Below are 21,507 nucleotides of genomic sequence, written 5' to 3' on the forward strand. Positions count from 1 at the left end.
GACAGAAAAGAAGAGTGGATATGGAATGAACACAGTCAAAGTACATCACATACTCATATGACAACATCTTTAATGAATCCCAGTACTGTGTACAATTAATATACACAAATAAAATAAATTTCAACTTAATTAACACCAAAACACAATGGAATACTATGAATTGAATCTTGGAACATATAAAGAACACACACACACACACACACACACACACACACACACACACACACAGACACACACACACACAATAAACCCAAAGAAATATTTCTCAATAAAGTGTGATTTCAATTAAGAGCTAAAAAGCTAAATTTTGGAGTTTTGAGGAAAAACTCAACATAGGTAATGAACATGAGTTATGAAACAGCAGGCAGACCAAATTGTTTGTTCTAGTTCCAAATCTATCATGGATATTTTTTAAAAATTTAGTGGTAGATAAATGCATAAACATAGATTCAATATTGAAAGTACAGACTCCTATGTGAAGCACTATAGCTTCCATTTTGAATGGCTACTTTAACTGAATAGATATTCATTAAATTGAATAATCTTTAGGTATAATCAATTTCATTACATGATTCTTTTTCATTTGAAGCTTTTACATAATAAAATTTAAAATAAATTAAAAATGATAAAATGATATTAAGAACTTCATGAAATATTTGTGTTAAGTAGAAGACGGTAAGTAATAAGAGAGGAAATGTAGTTTAGGGTCCAAGTGAACCCTGTAAAACAATCCTAAAATACATTCTTTTTAAAAACACAAACACTATCATTTCACATGGATTATGTCTCCTTCTTATCTTGGTTGTCATGTAATTATAACAACCTCACAGCAAACTAGCACATTTCCATACTGCTCATTTTCTGCTCTGTAAAGATGCATCTCATTCTATTCCCTGTCAGACACATCCTCTCATGTGGCCATGCTCACAAGGAGGGCAGCGGTTGTCAACACTATTTTCAGACTCATGAATGGGAGAGAGTAAGCAAAGGGAGGAGACCTTTCAGATACCAAAAAATCATGACCTGCTTGTCTTGAAAACAAGTGCAGTGTGGTTCAGATAGTTAGACAACTTTTATCATTGATAATTTACGAAGCTTAGATTTTTATCCGTAACCACCCTTGGTATTTTCTTTGTTTTGTTCTGTTTCTGGTTTTGTTCATATTGTTTGTACTACTGTCAAGCCTTTCATTTATTTTTATGAAGTTTGCTATTGGACAATGTTGTACATGTATTTAATACATTTTAGTGCCCCTCCCCCACCTATTTTGCTCCCTCTCATCCCTATAAAATCTCACAGTCAATTTCCACACCAATCCTTTTCCCAATTCATGACTTTGGGTTTTATCTGCATTTAACCTAAGCCATTTCTCTGACCCCTGGATTGAATGATACATTGAGGTCTCCAATGGGAAAGAAACATAAGGCATTGATTGATTCTACTTTTCCCTGAATCTATCATTAGTAAATAGTTCAGCAGTTAGTAGTGAGAACCTCTGAGCTTCTCCTTCATCCATCCATAGCAGACTTTTGCTGGATCCAAAAGCTCACAGACACAAAGAAGGAATCCAAAGCTTCTGTGACTTCTCATTTGTGGATGACTGTGTCTTCCCTAGAAGATGACACTTAACAGCCCTTCACTGTTTTCTGGCTCTGGTGTCTTACCACCTCCTCTCTCTTTTGCGAGTCCTAGGAGCGATCATATAAATTCCATGTTTGGGACTTTTCCATCACTAGCCACTTATTCTCAACATCATACACAATCAGGAGTCTCTGCGTTTGCCACTGTTCACTGTAAGAGAAGCTATTCTGATTAAAGCTAATAATGGTGTTTGCCTATAAGTATAAACATAGATATGTAGAAGGCAGTGTGATTCTGTGTGAATGTAGCTAAATGAAAATAGTTAACCATTATACCCCAGGACTTATGACCTCCCCTATACCAGCAACCTCACTGTTGGACCAGCACATTGTGCTTGACAGGTTGTTCTCATGGTTGGTAGTGTTCACAGCTTGACAAAGGCTTCTGAATCCTTTATTTTTCCTGGAGCCTATGCAGCACTTTCTGGGACTATAGATGATAGTGGGTAGGAAAGAAGCTTGTAATCAGCTCTGGCTTTGTTTCTCTACGTCATGCAACTAAGATGTATAGTCTCTCCAGCAACAGAGTCTTATCATCTAGTTATAATGTAAAACCAGGGGGGATGGTAATAGTCTGCTTTGTTTTGGGGGTTTTAGGAACCTGCCTGACCAACAATTCAGAACAAGTGTCCCATCTCTAGCACTGAGAATTTGCTTGATATCTATGATTTCTGGGAACAGTATTTTCCAGGTGCACACATTATCCTCTTTCAAATTATTTTCATTTTGTAAAATTCATTTCCCATTTAATTTTAAGATGATAGGTTTCCATGTGAGTTTGCCATACCCTCTTCTCTTTGGTTAACCTTCATCTGTCTCTGATACCCTCCTTGCCTGCTTCAAATTTTCAATTCAGTATTCTATCTTTCTACTTCCAAAACATCTCTGCCATAATATCCTCCTTCCCTTACAGCATATCTCTTTCTAGTTCTCTCTATTTTCCTGACTTCTATAGGAACTTGAAGTTGAACAAACAAAATTACAGAATCGAAGCTAGGGACCAGGTAGTCTGCACACAAAGCTTCTTTGTTCTCTCTGTTTTCCCAGAAGAACTAATCCCTCAGACTAGTCTCTCTTCTTCAATGGCCAAGCATCCTGTGGATATCACAGGCCACGCCCTTATGACATTTCATTCAATCCCTCCCCCAAATATACCTTTTTCTCAGCACCTCATTTAACTTTATCCCAAATTTACTACATACTCAGACAAAAAAAAATCAACTCTTCACTGGTTTAAAAAAAAAAATAACACCCTGCATCCTATCAGACCAACAGGATTAAAGCTGTATATCAACAACAGAAAGAAGAGAAAGCTTAAAACTCATGGAAACTAAACATCTTTATATTGATTAAAATAGATCAAGGCAAAAATAAAGAAATAAATACTTTATTGTATTCAATGAAAATGAATATACAACACACTCAAAATTATGGGGAAAAATGAAAATATACAAAGAGGGAAGTCCATGGCACTAAATGCTTACACTAAAAACAAAACAAACAACAATAACAACACCAACAACAAGGAGAGAGCTCCTAGTAACAAGCAACCTAACAGCATACCTGAAAGCTCTAGAAGAAAATGAAATAAGAACATCCAAGAAGAGAAGAGGGTAAAAAGTAATAAGAGCCATTGTTACTGGATAGACAGGTAAAGAAAGACTCAACAAAGAAAGAGAATTACAGACCAATATCCCTTATGAACAAAGATGAAAAATACTAAATATAAAATACTAAAAAAAATAAATACTTGCAAACTCAATTCAAGAACACATCAAGAAAATCCAGCAGGATCAAGTAGTCTTCATCCCAGGGTGCAGGAATAGTTCCACATATTAAAATTATATGGTGATAGAAACATGTAACTCATCATATAAATAAATTTAAAGAAAAAGAAAATCCATGGTCATCTCACTAGATGCAGAAAATACCTCTAATCTCTCCAACATTAACACATGCCTTTATAATAAAAATGTTGGAGAGATTAGAGATACAAGTAATGTAACATAATCAACACAATTTAGAGCAGTCCTACAGCCAACATAAAATGAAATGGAGAGAAATTCAAAGTATTTCCGCTAAAATCAAGAACAAGACAAAATTGTCTACTTTCTCCCTATATGTTTAATATAGTACTTGACATTTTAGTAAGAGCAGTAACTTAAAAGGATCAGGGGTATACAAATTGGAAAGAGAGAAGTCAAATATTGTTATTAGTAGATGATATGATAATATAAAATTTTACCCTAAAGATTTCAACAAGAAATTCCTACACAAACACATTCACCGAAGTGGTTGAACACAAGATTAGCTCAAAGAAAAACAAACAAACAAAAAATACCCTCTGTAGCCCTCCTATATACAAATGATAAATAGACTGAGAAAGAAATCAGATAAACAACACAATAGCCACAAGTAATATAAATTATCTTGAGGTAAGTCTAACCAAGCAAATAAAGATTTGTATGATAAAAACGTCAACTATTTGGGGGAAAATGGAGAATGTATCAGAATATGGAAAGCTCCCCATGCTCATAAATTGGTGGGATTAACATAGTAAAAATTGTCATCCCATCAAAAGCAATCTACAAATTCCACACAATCCCAATCAACATTTTAACACAAATCTTTAAAGATCATTCTCAACTTTATAAGGAAACAAACCCAAAAAATCAAGAAAACAAACAACAAGATAACTAAGGTAATCCTGAACAATAAAAGAACTTCTAAAGGTATCACCATTCCTGGCTGCAAGTTGTACTATACAAAACTACAGTAATAAAAACTACTTGCTATTGGTGTAACAATAGAACACATTGATTATGAAATTATATTGAAAAGAAAGACATAAATTCAAACACATATGGACAGTTTATTTTTGATAAAGAAACCAGAATCACACACTAGATATTTTCAAGCATTTTCAACAAATAGTGTTGGTTAAATTGGACATCTGCATGTAAAAGAATACAATTGGGTCCATATATAGCACCCTACACAAAACTCAATTCCAAGTAGACCAAAGACCTTAACATAAAGCAAGATACACCAAATTTTATAGAAGAGGAAATGGGGAATAACAATGAATGCATTGGCAGTAAAGAAGACTTTCTCGACAGGACACCAATAGCACAGAAATTAAGCTCAACAATTAATAATTGGGATCATATTATGCTAAAAACCTTCTGTAACACAAAGGACATTGTCATTTGGACAAACCTGAGGCCTACAGAAAATATTTTTTATCAATTCCTCATCTAATAGCAGACTAATACCAAAAAATATATAAATAACTCAAGAAACAAGATACCAATAAACAAATAACGTAATTGAAAAATGGGGTGTAGATCTAAAATGAATTCTCGGTAGAGTAATCTCAAATGACTAAGAAGCAGCACTTAAATGAATTCCAACATTCTAAACCATCAGGAAAATGAAAATCAAAACTTCTTTGAGATTCTATATTACATCTGTCAGAATGGCTAAGAACAATAACACAAGTGACAGCTTATACTAGTGAGGATGTGGAGCAAGAACATTCCTCTATTACTGGTACAGCCACTATGATAATCAACATGGCAGTTCCTCAGAAAATTGGGAATTGCTCTACCTCAAAAACCAGCTATACCATTCTTGGGTATATAACCAAAGGGTGCCCCATACTACCATAAGAACAACTGTTCAACTATGTTTATAGTGTCTTTACCCATAATAGCTAGAAACTGGAAACAACCTAGATGTCACTCAACTGAAGAATGGATAAAGAAACTGTGGTTCTCTCTTAGTTAGGGTTTCATTGCTGTGTAGAAACACCATGACTAAAGCAACTCTTATAAAGGACAATATTTCATTGGGGCCAGCTTAAAGGTTCTGAATTTCAGTCCATTATCAACATGGTGTGAAGTATAGCAACATCCAGGCTAGTATGATGCTGGAGGAGCTGAGAGTTCTATATCTTTTTCCAAAGGCAAACAGGAGAAGACTGGCATCCTCAGGCTGCTAGGAAGAAGCACTTAAAGCCCATCCCACAGTGACAAATTTGCTCCAACAAGGTCACACCTCCTAATAGTGCCACTCCCTGGGTCAAGCATTTTCAAACTACCACAGGCACATTTACACAATGTCACTCAGCTTTCAAAAATATGACACCATGAAATTTGCAAGCAAATAAATGGAACTAAGAAAAAAAAATCATTTTGAGTAAAGTAACCCAAATTCAGAACGACAAATATGTTATGTATTCACTTATAACTCGATGTTAGCTGTTAAGTGAATGACAACTAAGCTACAATCTGTAGACCCAGAGAGGTTAGGTAAAGAGGAGTGCTCTAAGGGGAATACATAGATCTCTCTGGGAAGGGGAATAGAACAGATTTTTTTTTAAGATAGATTAGGAGTAGGTGAGAACAGGAGAGGAAGAGATCAGGTTGGGAGAAAGTATGGAGGAGAGAGAGCTGTAATTGGCAGGATGGTGGTGGTAGTGGTGGTGGTGGTGGTGGTGGTGGTGGTGGTGGTGGTGGTGGTGGTGGTGGTGGTGCTGCTGCTGCTGCTGCTGCTGCTGGTGGTGGTAGTGGTGGTGGTGGTGGTGGTGGTGGTGCTGCTGCTGCTGCTGCTGCTGCTGCTGCTGCTGGTAGTGGTGGTGGTGGTGGTGGTGGTAGTGGTAATAGTGGAGGAGCAGTGTAGAACCCTACTTCAGTGGAAATTTCCTGGAATCTATGAGGGTGATGCTAGTGAGGACTCCTAGTAATGAGGTATACAAAGTCTGAACTGGCTGGTCATCTCCTGTAGCCAGGAAATATTCCCAGTCATGGGACTGGGTTGCATCCATTGAGTTTTGGCCCAGGGGTACCAATGAAGACAAATAACACAGGCTGATACTAGGATAGAAAGTTGCTTTCTGCAAAATGAGAGCACAACAGATTGTTGAGGACAAAGATCACTCAAATCATAGAATGTGGAGATGTCAAACTGGAGCTTGTATGGAATCATCACTGCTATGTTCTAGCCTCTTTGGTGCAAGAAGGTGTAAGATGAGAGAGAATGCAGACACCTGCAGCTAGACATTATAAAAAGAGATAGTCTAAATTGAAGGTCTCTATTGGGACCCTCTCCACAGAGCTCTAGGAATACTGCAGGACAAAAAGATTGTACGTATCAGAGGAGGTGGAGGATATCAGGAAAACATGGCTCACTTAATCAGCTAAGCAGGACTCACATGGGCTCACAGAGATAGGAACAGCAAGCACAATGCCTGCACCAGGTCTTCTGCTTATATGTTGTGGCTATTAGCTTGGTGTTTAATAGGATTCCTAAGTGTGGTAGTTGGGGAGTCCTTAACTCTTTTGCCTGCTCTTGGGACACTTGTTCTTGGGTTACATAGTGTACCCTAGTTATAAGGGCTTTTGCTTTGTCTTATTGTATTTTGGTTTGTCATATGTGGTTGTTGCCTCTTGAAGGCTTTTCTGAAAAGAAATGGAGGGGAAGAGGATCCAGGGAAAGAAGAGGTTGTTTGATGATGGAAGAATGGAGGAAAGGGAAATTGTGGTTGGAATTTGTTTTAAGTTTGAAAGACGAATATCTCATTGAATTTTAATTGAAAAAAATAGATTCAATTTAAAAAATACTTTGAAACTAAGGTCTACATTTGGGAGAGTATATGGCAGTGTTCTTCTGTGCCTAGGGTTACCTCATTCAACAATTTTTTTTTTCTGGTCCCATCCATTTACTTAAATGTCACAGTGTCATTGAACTTTTATTTAAATTCTTTTTAAAAATTGTTAAAAATGTTAGAGTACCACACATCAAACCATAATGCTTCCTGAGATTGATGACTCAGTGTCAGAATTAGGATTATAACTCAGATGTAAAATAACACTGTTATATGTTTGCCCGGATATTACATGGTCAAAGTTAATCAGAAAAGTGGAATATCCAGAAATTAAGAAGCTACGAAATAATTCCTAATGGTATTCTGTTGTCAAGCCATCATCAGGAATATTAATGTGGCCAAAGTCTTTGTTAGGATTTCTATTGCTGGAAACAGACAGCAGGACTATGACACTTTTGTAAAGGAAAGCATTTAATTGGGGGCTGGCTTTTAGTTCAAAAGTTTAGTTCATTATAGTCATGGCAGTAAGCATGGCACCATATAGACATGGAGCTGGAGAGGTGCTAAGAGGTAGCTCTACATTCAGATCAGCAGGCAGATGAAAGAAAAAAACCCTGGGCCTAGCTTGGCTATTTGAAACCTCAAAGCCCACCCCTCGGTCACACATTTCTTCCAACTTCCAACAAGTCCACACCTACTCTATCAAGGCCATACCCTCGAATAACGCCAATCTCAAATAACCAAGCCTTCAAATAAATTAGACTATGGGGACCATTTTTATTCAAACCACCATAGCATGTGAGCTAAGAAGGACTTTTAGGAGACCATGTTCCTTGGTTCTTACAGTTAAGGCCCAGAATATGTCTGCTGATGCACTCTGATATAAGAACACATGGATGTTAGCTGACATTTTAGAATGCCATGAACCAATTTCTTGTACTCTAGTCTCATGTATGGCACTCTTGATTGTTAACTACAGTATATGGTCTTTGTATTATGCTTATTTGATGATATATACAATGCAGAACTCCCTGTTTCCATAATTATACATTGTAACCATCTGACTTGACCTAAGTTCAGTAGTATTAACATACATCACTTTCTACAGATATTATGGAAATATTTCTTTCTTGTACAATGTTCATGAAGATTAAACTTACATATGCTACCATGTAGTAAAATGAAAAATATCTATTACATATTAACTATATGAAATATCTATTATATAGTAACTATATGGATGAAATAATTTCTATATTCTACCTTTTGTTCCACAATTTTACTGTGTACTTAACCTCAATTGTTAGTTATATTTACCTAAAGTATTCTATCTTTTATTTTCAAATATCACTGGCTATCTCTTAAATGCTTGGTACTGTTCTGGATGCTGGTAAGTCAAGGCCAATAAGACCAGCAAAGACCTTTTTTTAGGCTGCTTTCTGTACAATATGGAATAGCTGCTGCATAATTTGCCTTTGTGAATATTTTTCTAAGAACACCTCTTACTGAAGGACACATAGCCATGAGTACACAACTGTAGAAGTATGTGAATTTTAGAGAGGTATGCATCCTTTGTTTTTCATCCAGTACAAAGAAATAGGTATATATTTTCTTCATTTGAATTCAGAGTACTAACCTATCTAATGTCCTCTATTGAAAAATCTGTGAAGAACTCAAGGCTATCTTGAAGCCAGTGACAAAAGCAGGCATAAACTAAACGAGTGGATACAGGATATGTTAGTTTCTAGAGCAAAATGAAGACATTGGAATCAAACATGTATATTGTTGAGTTGTTGAAATTATATTATTTTAATATTGTTAGGCCACATGCAGTGAGAACAGAGAAGATATTCAAGAGCAGACTCACATTTAGATGATCAAGGGAAGAGACAAGCCAATGGCAATATATGGGAATTTCTCAACCACAAAGAAAAGCTAGACATTAGAGCCTGGTACAAGGAGACAGTGGGCTATCCATCATAATTGAGTCATAAAAATCTTCTACAGATGTTAAGGTATTTGAATGCTATACTGATAGAAGCAAAGGACACTAACCATTTCAGCTCCTTAGAGAAAACCTACTCTACTGAGTCATCTTCCAGTCAGTGCTTCTGGAGTAAGGAGTGACTAAGCAAAATGACCTTGCTGAGCTCAGTTCTAATATGTGTGTGTGTGTGTGTATATATATATATATATATATATATATATATATATATATATACATATATATATGTATATATATGTGTGTGTGTATGTGTACATACATTATATATATAAATATTTTATATAAAATATAAATATATTTATATAAGATATATATAAGAAATATGGCAGATTGATTACCAAATATACCTTGAAACAAGGACTCTCCAAAGTAGTCATGCTCTAAATCACCTAACCCTGGTGTCCTTTACTTGTCTCCCCTATAAACTGGAAAAGGTAACTTATTTAGGAGTGAGATGTGAATGTTGCACATTAAGTTCCCAGGAGATGGTCTGGTGCCCAGCAGGTACTCACTACGATTTTACCATTGTTGTTGCTTTTGTAGACCTGCTGGGGCACGGAATGGAGAACTAATTAAATCAAGGAGAAGAAGAGATGGGAAAGCAATTTCAGGCCAGTTGAAGGTGAGGGTTAAAACATGTTAATCCAGTGTGTGCTTCTGGCGGTCTCTGAATCCCAGCAGAATTCATAATGCCTGCCTTTCCTTGGAGGCCCTCATTCAGAATCTAAAATCACTTAGTTTACAGAATCAGGCACTACATCAGGCTACAGAAACAGGGAAACAAAATCCTCTTCCTCTCCAAAGAAAACTGATAATAACCAGGTGCAGAGACAGTGTACAATGCCTTACTCCAAGCAGTCTCTGATGTGTTCAAACTGTCCGCCCTCTCTCTGTTTGTTTACGGTGTGATAACTGCATCTCCATGTGTTTCTCCCCAGATGTTTGGACATCCATTAATTAGCACATCCTCAACAACACACTTGTAAACGTTACTTGTGAATGTGAAAGAAAAGTCTGGATTCAAGCAGAAAAGAAACTGCAATTAAGGAACGTGTACACACACCAACTTGCACATGCATACTAAGGCTGTCTTTAGGACTTCTTGAAAATGAGACAGGAAGACAAGGGGGAAATGGGACTATTAAATAGCAAATACCCAGAGCGGCTACCTCCCAGCTTAAACATTTTCAAGCTTACACTTCATCAACAAATATTTAGCTAGCATGTGACCCCAGGGTCAGTTTAATTCATGAGAAATCATCTTGTCAGGGTAAAAAAGGAAAGTCTTATTTTCTACTATGAAACTGAGTGAAGTTGGACTCCTCAAGTTTTGTTAGTCTTTTTTTTTTTTTTCCTTGATGTCCCTTTCATCACTTAGTTCTGCCTGAGGAACCACCACAATAACCAAAGTTGTGTACAAAAATAGAGTGAAAAAAGAGGGAAAAAAAGAAATGTTCAACTAGTTTCCATCTCGCATTCATTTCACTGTTGTCATTTGTGATGGTGTTGATGGGGAGGGGTGTGTGTGTGTGTGTGTGTGTGTGTGTGTAGAACAGAGAGAGAGAGAGAGAGAGAGAGAGAGGGAGAGAGAGAGGGAGAGAGAGAGAGAGAGAGGAAGGCAGGGGGAAAGAGAGGGGGAGGGGAAGAAGAGACACAGAGGCACACAGATACAAAGAGACTCAAAAAGTTTAGTCGTAAGTGGAGGTATTATTTCCTAGAGTATGGTCAGCTTGCCAGTGATTACATCCCTGAAGGATAGTTGGAAAGAAGGGGTTCAGAAGCAGAATGGAGGAACAAGACAACAATACGGCGAATCTGGTAAAAAATGCATTGTATATTTCTAAAAATTATCAAAAAGTAAATCTATAAAACCAAAAAGTACATTGTAAAATTGTCAAAAAGTAATAAACAGTAGACTTTCACCCAGGTTGCCACAGGTACTAGGCAAGCACCCTGCTCCTCTACTGCAGACTCAGTGGCGAGAACTTCACCTTTCTCAGCTCCTGTGCTATAACAAACGTGTGTGAAAGGCACCCTGTAGGACACGGAAGAGCATATGAATTGTCTCTCTGCAATAGCATGCCCAGTCTCCATATTATTATGTCACCCTCTCTTCAGAGCCACCTGGTCAATTAATCCCAGCTCCATATTAGGTATGATGCTATGACTTCCTGTTTGAAACAATGGCATCACATACTCTGAGATCCTGTCTATCACAAAATGTTTTCATTTTCCAGATTTTACCCAACACTCTGGAGCCTCTGGTTTTTAAATACATTTTGTTTTAAAATAAGCATTGTTTCCTCTATAGGCAAAGATAAAATGATACCCAAAAGGGCAGCCAACAGGACAAGAAAAGTTTCTCAACCAGTCTAGAAATATAGCTCTCCTCAAAGTTGATAATCTCTGTAAAATCGCATTCAGGCAAGCAACTTTTAATTTTTATCAGGTCATTTCACACTTATCTAAGGCCATTATGTGAGGTTATGACTTGCAAATATTAGTTTAGTTTTCATAGGGATTATTCATCATCATTTTAACACTTTCCCACTAGTTGTATTTCTTAGAAAGAAGCCAGCCTTATGCCCATAGAATCATTTTTTCTTTTTTAGAGCCTTTATGTATTTACCTATCTCTCTATCTCTCTATCTCTCTATCTCTCTCTCTATCTATCTATCTATCTATCTATCTATCTATCTATTTATATTACAGACTTTATTTCCCCCACCCTAGTCCACCCTCTAGCTGAGTAGTGTTCCATTGTGTAAAAATTGCCCCACCATGCCACAGGGGCACCTGTTCCACTGGGTTCATAGCGGTCTTGTTTGTGATAGCCAGAAGCTGGAAACAACCCAGATATCTCATGACAAAATAATGGATACAGAAAATGTGGTTCATTTAGCACCTCAGTCTTTAGAACCACCATCAACTGAACAAGGGATGCTGTGCATGGTAGTGTCAACTAGAGAAGTTACTGTCAAATTCAGGGCTACAGTTTGTTGCCACACAGTAAGTTCAGCCTATCTTTAAGAAATCAACTAAAACAGCCAAACTAACAAAGAGTAGAAAATGGAGAAGTATTCCACATGGCTAGACTAGAAAGAGGGGGAAAGGATTTAGTGCTCTCTCAAGTCCATCTATCCTGACATGAGACTAAAGTTGACATAGAGAGCCAAGGATATCCACCAAAAAAAAAAAAAAAAAAAAAACAAAAAAACAAACAAACAAACAAACAAACAAAAAAACCATTCTGGTCAGTGTGGTCCCACTCACCACTGGCCTATCATTGAGGTTCACTCCCATTCTGTAAGGTGATCTGAGGAACTGTTAGCAATGTGTGAAATATCTTTCCTAGAGACAAGTTCTTCCTCTGGCTGGTGCATTTTTTTTCATTGTCCAGCTTGTGATTCCAAGGGAAATTCTCCTTTTGTTGGGGGTCCACTGTTAGAGTAGTCTGATTGACTGAAAAACCCAAGTGTCTCTTTAGAATATTTTCATATCTACCAGGCCTAATTCAAAGCACATATGGACATTAATGTGGGGTTTTTTCAAAAGAATAAAGTGGGAATTACCACATGGTTGAGGTACAGCACTCCTGGGCATATGCACAACGTATTTCATATGCTGCTGCATGTACATGTTCCTTACAGTTCTTTGTACAAGCAGAGAAAAAGAATCTGCCTAGATATCCATCAACAGTTAAATTGAAAATGTGGTGCATACTGCTGAAATCTTTTCTTAATTGGATATTTTATTTATTTACCTTACCATCTCCTTTCTCCATTTCCCCTCCTTAGAACCCCCCATCTTATATCCCCTCCTCCATTTTGCTTTTATACCATTTTAATTACATGCAAGTATTAAGGTCAGTTCTAGGTTGAAGAATTAGCAATATAATAGATGCAAATAGTCAAAGTACAAGCAAAACAATAAACACAAATAGTCAAAGAACAAGCAAGCAAATAAAAATTCCATGACCACTACTGTGATCACTGTTTCTAGGGGCTTACCAAGATGACCAAAATATCTGAGACAAATTATCCATCCTAGCCCAAAGTCAGTTTCATGTCTAAAGCCTACTTTTTTGTTCTAGCCTAAGATTTAGATTCCTGCCTGAAATTACTTCTTTCTTCTAGCATAAGACTTAGATTCCTGCCTGCAATTACTTCTTTCTTTTAGCCTAAGACTTAGATTCCTACCTGCAATTATTTCTTTGTCCTAGACTAAGGTCAGATTCCTGCATGAAGCCCACTTTCTTGTCCTTTGCCAATGTCATATTTCTGCCAAGCAGCCCATTTCCTTGTCCTTGGCCCATGTCAGATTCTTGCCAAGCAGCCCCAAAGGCTTGCTGCCTCTCCTCCTTTTTTATTTCATGAACAAGACTGATTCTGCCTTAGGTCATTCTGACAAGAATGCCTTCCTTACCCATCATGAAACATGCATTATCAAAAGCAATGCACCTCTGTATTAGGTTGTTAAGGTTCTGTGCAGATTCTTACCTGTCCTTGGCTTGCCAGTCTGTTAATTCAATAACTCTATCTGGGGATCCATTTTCAGGTTCAAGCCATGTATTTTGGCTACCAACATGGTGATGTTGTTAAAGAAAAGGTTTCACATGATGGGCAGGAATAAAAGTATTCCCAGGACAAAAAGGGCTAGCTAGGATGATCAAGCTATATAGGCCATTCTTGAAGCTTGACCAAAATAGAAATATAGACCTCAGGCCACGGGTAATTTTATCAGCAGAGTCTGCCACATCAATGCTCAGCAGAGCAGAATTCTTTAAATTCATAAGCTCACTATGTAAAGTTAAAACATACAGAGAGGTGTTAGAATTATGCAAAATACCCTGCAAGTATCTTTTAACATTTTCCTAATTATAATGACTGTCCCTAAAAATGTTAGAAGTAACACAACTCCATTGGTATTTGGCATGACACTTGAGATGGCTCCTTACTCTGACCCTCTTTCTAATAGTTTGAATATGATAAAGAGCATCAATCTGTTCTTCCAAATGCCTATCTAAATCCTCTTGTATATTCAACACATTATTAATGTTTTTTTGCTAAATGATTAACAAAAGTAGCTGTCTCAACTTCTTGTTTCAAAGCAATTGCAGAAGCAGTGGTGCTAGCAATTAATGTAATTAAAGCTCTTACGCTAGCAATAATCAAGCCTGCTACCCTCTTGCTTCTGCTTAAAGCCTGATTCACTTCTTCCAGTACTTGCAAACTTTTTTTTGAATGCCAAGGTTCTGTGATTCAGGGCAATAAAACAAAAGCTGGTTGATAGACCGCTATAAGTGACATCCTGGATTTCAAAACACCAACACAATTAGAAAGAGTACAATCAATGCAGCATACATTAAATACTGTAGAAGAAACAAAAGGAATTTGAACTTGACAATTAAAACAGCCTTAACACATGTGGTAACACTTGTTTAAAATCCAGATCCTGCCACAACTTTATCTCTTTCTAACATAACATCATAGAGAACTGCACTTAACTTCCAAATATGTCTCTGAAAATGTCCAGAACCAGAATTCCCAGTGAAGATTGTTATTTCCAGTATTGGATTGATTTCTAGACCAGTTTATGATTGAGTCCAAATAACTGGTCACATTTAGGAAAAATACAAGAGTCATTGTAACATCTTTTGATTCTCAGTTCTTAATAAAAAACCATTGTGTGTTTATGCTTTATACAAAGGAATTTTAATAAACAAGACAAACTGTGAAGATAAAGTTATTGGGGAGATGGTTTCTGAAGGAGATAAAAACAGAAGGAGTAATGATGGCAGTGTGTGTGTGTGTGTGTGTTCTCATTCAAATCCCCATAAGAGTTGTGTGAGATTGTGACTGTTTGGTTCACACCTAGGTAAGGAAGCTGGGGTTCAGAAAGACAAAATAACTTGATCAAAGTCAGAACTAGGAATGATATTTGTAGAGCTGTTAGCACAAGCCAAAAGCACAGGCTTGGGAATACATAAAGCCTGGGTTTTCTTGATCAGCAAAAGATCTGTAGAAGATAGAGGAATGTTATATTGGGCTATAAGGACAATCAGTCACACTGAATAATTTGACAGCAGAGCACAGTCATAGGTGTCATACAGTCAAGGTGACATCAGAGAGCCAATTAAACCATGAGTTCAGAATAAAAGTATGGAAATAAAAATTATTACATAGAGTAAGATTCTTTAAGATTTAATCTTAAACATTATTTTAAATATATGGCATCTGCCTTTATTACTGTGGATATACTTTGTATCCTAAATCATGTGGCCAAGATCCCAAACATGGAACCTGATTAGATTATGACATGAATTTGGCAGAACTTAAAACTTCATTGTGCAAACAGAATGACCAGCTACTTATGTCACATTAAGATTCATCTCAATATATAAGTGGACACAACCATACTGTTGAAAGTCATTTTGTGGCCCCAACTGATTTGACTGAGGAGCAAATCATCCCTAGTGTACAACTTGCCACAGCCACACACCTTACCAAGGACTCAATGGGGGAGATAACTCTAGATACAGCTGCCTCCAAACACAGAAACTCTGCTGTAATTAGGGATTATTGTCAAGCAGATGTTGGAATCAGAAGGAAGCTATAATATGAGAGAGAGAGAAAGAGAGAGCGAGAGAGAGAGAGAAAGAAAGAAAGAGAGAGAGAAAGTTAAAGGCAATTTCAGTGTTCTATGAGCATAAAAGATACACTCACAGCCTTACTGCTCCTCAACAAAATGAAAACAAACCACTAATGAGACATCATTCCTCATCTATAAGATTGACAGCCTATTAAATCTTTGATAATAGCAAATGTTGATAATAATATGAGTATGTGAATGATCTTGCATGGAATTAGTCAGATTCTCAAATTTTATAGCCATTTTGGAAATCAAGCAGGCAAAACCCACTAAAATTTAAAGTGTAATGTCATTAACTCAGCAATTCTATTCTTTTGTCTGTGTCTAGAACTATTTCTATAAAGCTGTTCAGATATTTGCATACAAAGTCATCGCATACAGCTTTGCTATGGTCATTCCCAAACTTAGAAACAAGCAAAATGTCCAAATAAAGGAAATAGTGAAGTCAAACTGTGGTAAGTTCACCATTGCAGATTGTGAGTATATTGGGTAAATATGCCGGACTGAGGAAAAGCTGTTTAGATATATTGTCCTATGTCAATGATGACTTATCATTTAAAATAATGTCCTGTCCTGGTGAGGATGCTGTCATTCTGTATCTGGGAAAGGGGGACTCACAATGAAAAAAAAAACAAACAAACAAAAAAAAACAAACAACAAAAAAAACAAGCTATATATGAAAACTCCATACCTCTCTCTCAATATTTTCCTTTTTATTTATTGGATATTTTATTTATTTACATTTCAGATGCTATCCCCTTTCTCCATTTCCCCTTCCTAGAAACCTACTATCCCATCCTCCCTCCTCCTTTTTGCTTTTATACCATTTTAATTACATGCAAGTATTAAGGTCAGTTCTAGGTTGAGGAACTAGCAATACAATAGATGCAAATAGTCAAGGAACAAGCAAGACAATAAACACAAATAGTCAAAGAACAAGCAAGGATTTGGGCTAGAACAGGGAATTTGTCTCAGATATTTTGGTCATTCTGATTAGCCCTTAGAAACAGTGATCATGGGAGTATTCATGAATTTTGTTTATTGCCCTGCTTGTTCTTTGACTATTTGTGTTTATTGTCTTGCTTGTTCAATATTTCTGTGAACCTAAACTGTTCTTTAAAGTAAGGTTTTATAACAGCACCTACATGTGTATGAACAACAAAATAAATCCACAGAAGAATGTGCCAAATTGAACAGATTCCTTCCAGCTGGAAGGGAATGTGCATTGAGTAAATGGTCAAGGGAAACATCCTTTGTGGATAAAGGAAAGCTGACTTATCAGAAATTATTGAAGCCTTAATAAAGACATACATTCCTATCTTCTTTGTTTAGGTAGTTTAAATAAATAAATCAGAAAACACGGGATCATAAGGAGCAAACCAAGGACCAAGGTATATCATTCTGGGCTGAGTGAGGAAAACCCAAGAATGAAGATGGAGAAGATAACCATTAATGTCCTTGTGGGGAGAAATCTTTCCTGAAACCAGGCAGCAAATCCCAATGATGTGAGAATCATGGCAAGTTTCCTATTTTGTGGGGAGCTGACAGAAGGCAGCTATCATCCTTGCAGCCATGTTGAGCCGATACCCTGAAAAGAGACTTGATTACATCTGCCTACAACAGCTGAGCACACTCTGATAACATCTTGTTTTAGATACCCAGGATCTTCCCTTGGGTGTGTGAGACTTAAAGGTGTGTGACTTAAGGGTGTGACTTAGAGATCAGATTTAGAGACAAGACCTAAGGGCATGACTTAAAGGTGTGACTTAAAGGCGTGGCTTAGAAGTGAGACTTATAAAAGGCTAGAGGCAGACAGAAGAAGTTAGTTATTAGGCATTAGGTATTAGGCACTTGGAAGGGAGCTTGGAAAGAAGCTTGGAACTTGGAGGCAGTAAGCACTAGGGACTGGGAACTAGGGACTAGGAACTTAAGACTTGGGACTTGGAGAGAAGAAGAGAGACTGAAGAATAAATGAGATTGAATCACACTCTGTCTGGTCTCCATTCTTCAAGTCTGTCCTCACTCTCTCTCTTGCTGAACCTGCAGACTGGAGCAGCTTAGGGCAGTGCAGGCTCTAACAGTTTAGCCCCCAAGGCTTTTGGCAGTGCAGGTTCCAACATTGACAGAGTGGCCCCCAACATTTTGACCCCTAAACGTGGGCCAGAGCGGTTCTCAACACTCTTTTATTTTGTTTTTGTACTGTGTAGGTAGCTGATCTTTGGCCCAAATAATTTCTTAATTTTTATAACAAGGGTGTGCATATTAGCAAAACAGAACCATGTTTACATTGTGGTCATACTCCAGGAACTGAGAGAGCCCACAAAAAGAGGCATGCAGACAACATAGTATGTCTTTCATTAAAAAAAAAAAAAAAAAAAAAAAAAAAAAAAGGAACAACATGGCAAAAAGAAAATTGACCAGCTTCTAGATTCACAGTCATTCAAACTTATTCTTATGCATCAAGCAGAGAGTACCTTTCTAATTTTGTGTGACCTTCCAAGCATTATGGTCTAGCTCCTCCTTGGATCCTAAGGCAATGACAATTTAGATTAAATTCAGATTGACAATCCTTAGAAATAGCTAAGAAAAGAAAGATGTCACAAGTGGAGTCCAGAAAAAGTTGAGATCCTGCATTGTCTTATCTACTTGCCAAGATCTACTAAAACTTCATGATAAAACCAACAGTAGAAATGAATATTAATGCAATCAGAATTAAAGGCATTGGAAAATTCATATCCAAAAGCAAGTAGGCAAGGAATGGTAGAACGAAGGGGGACGGGAAGAAGAGGAATAGAGGAAGTGTGGAGAAAGGCAAGAAGAAACAGAATAGACAAGAAAGCTAAGGAATGTGATACTAGGTAGAAAGAGGAAGCAAAGGAGCAGGCAGTAAGGAGAAAGAGAAAATAGAAATAAAAGTCAAGGGAAAGATGGGGCAGAGCAAAACATCTGTGCAAATGACCACAGGATTGTGTGTGTGTGTGTGTATGTGTGTGTGTGTGTGTGTGTGTGTGTGTGTGTGTGTGTGTGTATGTGTGTGTGTGTGTGTCTTCATTCTGAACAGAAAAATTTCTGAGCCAGAGTAATGGATGCTTAGAAATTCCCTGTGGTTAAATGTGGCAGCTGTAACTCGCCATAGAGCTGGGGGCAGCCCCCACTCACAGGCAAAGCCAATTACCTCACTGTGATGGGAAATGATTAGTCATGTTAATTAAAAATAATTTTTGTTTCAACTCTTAAAAAGGTCAGCTTGTCAGCTCTATGGAAAATTGAGCCTTCATATACTTTCGTTTGATTTTCTATTCAAAGTCTAATTATTTATAATTCATTGTTAAAAATGATAATGTTGTATAATGTAGTTGCTTTTGATTATGGTGCATTTATTATGACATTACTTGCAACTATTACAAGGGGGTGCTTTTGCCAATGCTGAGCTAATGGAATGAAGAGTGGGTACTTCCTTGGATGCTACTGATCAACAGCAGGAAGATTACAAGATGCTAGTGGTAGAACAGAAGAAACAAACATTTCCAGGTCTGGATCACATGTTCTTCATATTCGAAACAAACAAGATTTAAACTTTAAATGAGAGAGAGAGAAAAAAAAACCCTTTCTCAGCGCCAGCTGTCATTCACCAGCTGTGTGATCACAGGGATCTGCATTCCTTAACACATCAAGAAATTTCTCAGTTGAAATATAGAACATGGGCAGCAAAATTGCTTAGTAGAGAGAAGCAATTGACATCAAGTCTGATAACCTGAGTTCACTCACCAATAGTCCCATGGTAGAAGGAGACCCTCCACTCCTGCAGGTTGTCTTCTGAGCACAGTGTGCATAGGTATGTATGTGTGCACAAATACATACACACATATAGTTAATTAATTGATATAATAAAAGGAAATAATTACATTTATTTTATGGGCTCTCAGATTTTATGTCAAGAAGCTACAGTTCATAGTATTCAGGAGGTTGTCAACAAATGTTATTGACTCAAACTCAATTTGAAAGGTAATGTACTTCTCTAACTGATATAGGCTCTATTAGTATTGAAACTGACACACTAAAGAGAGAGCTCAGTCAGTAAACTACCTGATGTATAAGAATTGGGACCTGCAAGGCCATGAATATGTACATATACCACACACACACACATACACACACACACACACACCCTCATAAACAAAGATACACATACCCACTTATCACATAAACATATACCACATCTACCACCTACACACAATCTATACTTGGAAACTTTGAAATGTATAGTATTCTTTCCCATATATCTCATTAGCTCAGCTTCCTGTTAACTGATGATATATACCATCCTGAAGAAATGGAGTGACTTGTCCAAGGTTACACAAGGAGTAAATGGTTAAAGCCAGTCACATATCAAATTGTTTGTATTATACTAATATTAAAGGTGATGTTCTTGCTTTCTGAAACACACAGCCCCTCTGTAGAGTGCTGGTTGCCCATGGTAACAGACCATAGGCAAAAAGCACAAGCCCCTTTAGTATTCACTGGTGTTTTCTCTATTCTGTTCAGGGATCTCAAAACAAACCTCTTTATGTCAAATGAGGGCTTGGAACAAAGGCCTCATTGCAAATACCCACCCACTAAAGCACTGGAGTAATCTAGAAGCCAAATAATACATCATCCAATCCTGGTCCTCAGAGTCCTAAGAGGAATTTTGGAGGGTTGATTCTTATTACCTTTTAACCCCAAACTGGTCCCAAATGGGATGGGAAGGAGCTGGAGAAATGAACTACATTCTGAGGGAATGCTTGATATATACTGTTGTGATTATTCTATGCTATGTAACTGCATGCATGGACCCTTACAGACAACCAAAACTAAAATAAAGGTAAATAAAAGAATGCAGTTCTGATTCAATACAAAAGACAGCATGTCTTAATAGCACCCATCAACAGGAAAAGCCCATTCAATAATGCCAGTCAGAAGAGAAACCACTTAGGAAAGCAGCCACGTGCTGGATTAAAAAGCCTTTTTCTCAAATATAAAGGTCACTGAGGCAGTAAACTCCTTAAAGGGAAAGACAATGCATTCATGCTTGAGCAGTTCTGCCTGCAACAAGACACAGTGACCACAGGAATGATAATCCTGTCTGAGGAGAAATGGACTCAGGGACATCATTTACAGACATAATGGCATGGAAACAGCCTCTATCTGAGAGAAACCAGCACAAGTTCATCTACTAACCAGATGCCACCTAAGGACAAGTGTACCTGGCAATCTCTGGGAGTGCAATCAAGCCTTCTAGATGACCTTGCCTGAAGCTATGGCCTACTTGAACTTTTGGCTTCTAGTGAAATCATGCAGGTGAAAAGGTCCCAGGCAAAAGTTTCTGGAGTCATGTAGAAAATCACATCCTTTGTTTCCTTAGAGAAAAATGTCAACTTGGTAAAATTTTGAAGGATAGAGTCATGTATCCCACTGTGTTATGGACATATTAGTGAAAGAAAACAGCTGATTGTGGGTATTCATGCTAACAAGGATCCACTACTGAGCGTGATATGCAAAGCAACTGAATAATTCAAAGGAGTTTGCTGGTGTATTAATTGACCCTCCCAGTGAACCTCCTT

The sequence above is a fragment of the Arvicanthis niloticus genome, chromosome 1 (assembly GCF_011762505.2).
Source record: "Arvicanthis niloticus isolate mArvNil1 chromosome 1, mArvNil1.pat.X, whole genome shotgun sequence".
Lineage (NCBI taxonomy): Eukaryota > Metazoa > Chordata > Mammalia > Rodentia > Muridae > Arvicanthis > Arvicanthis niloticus.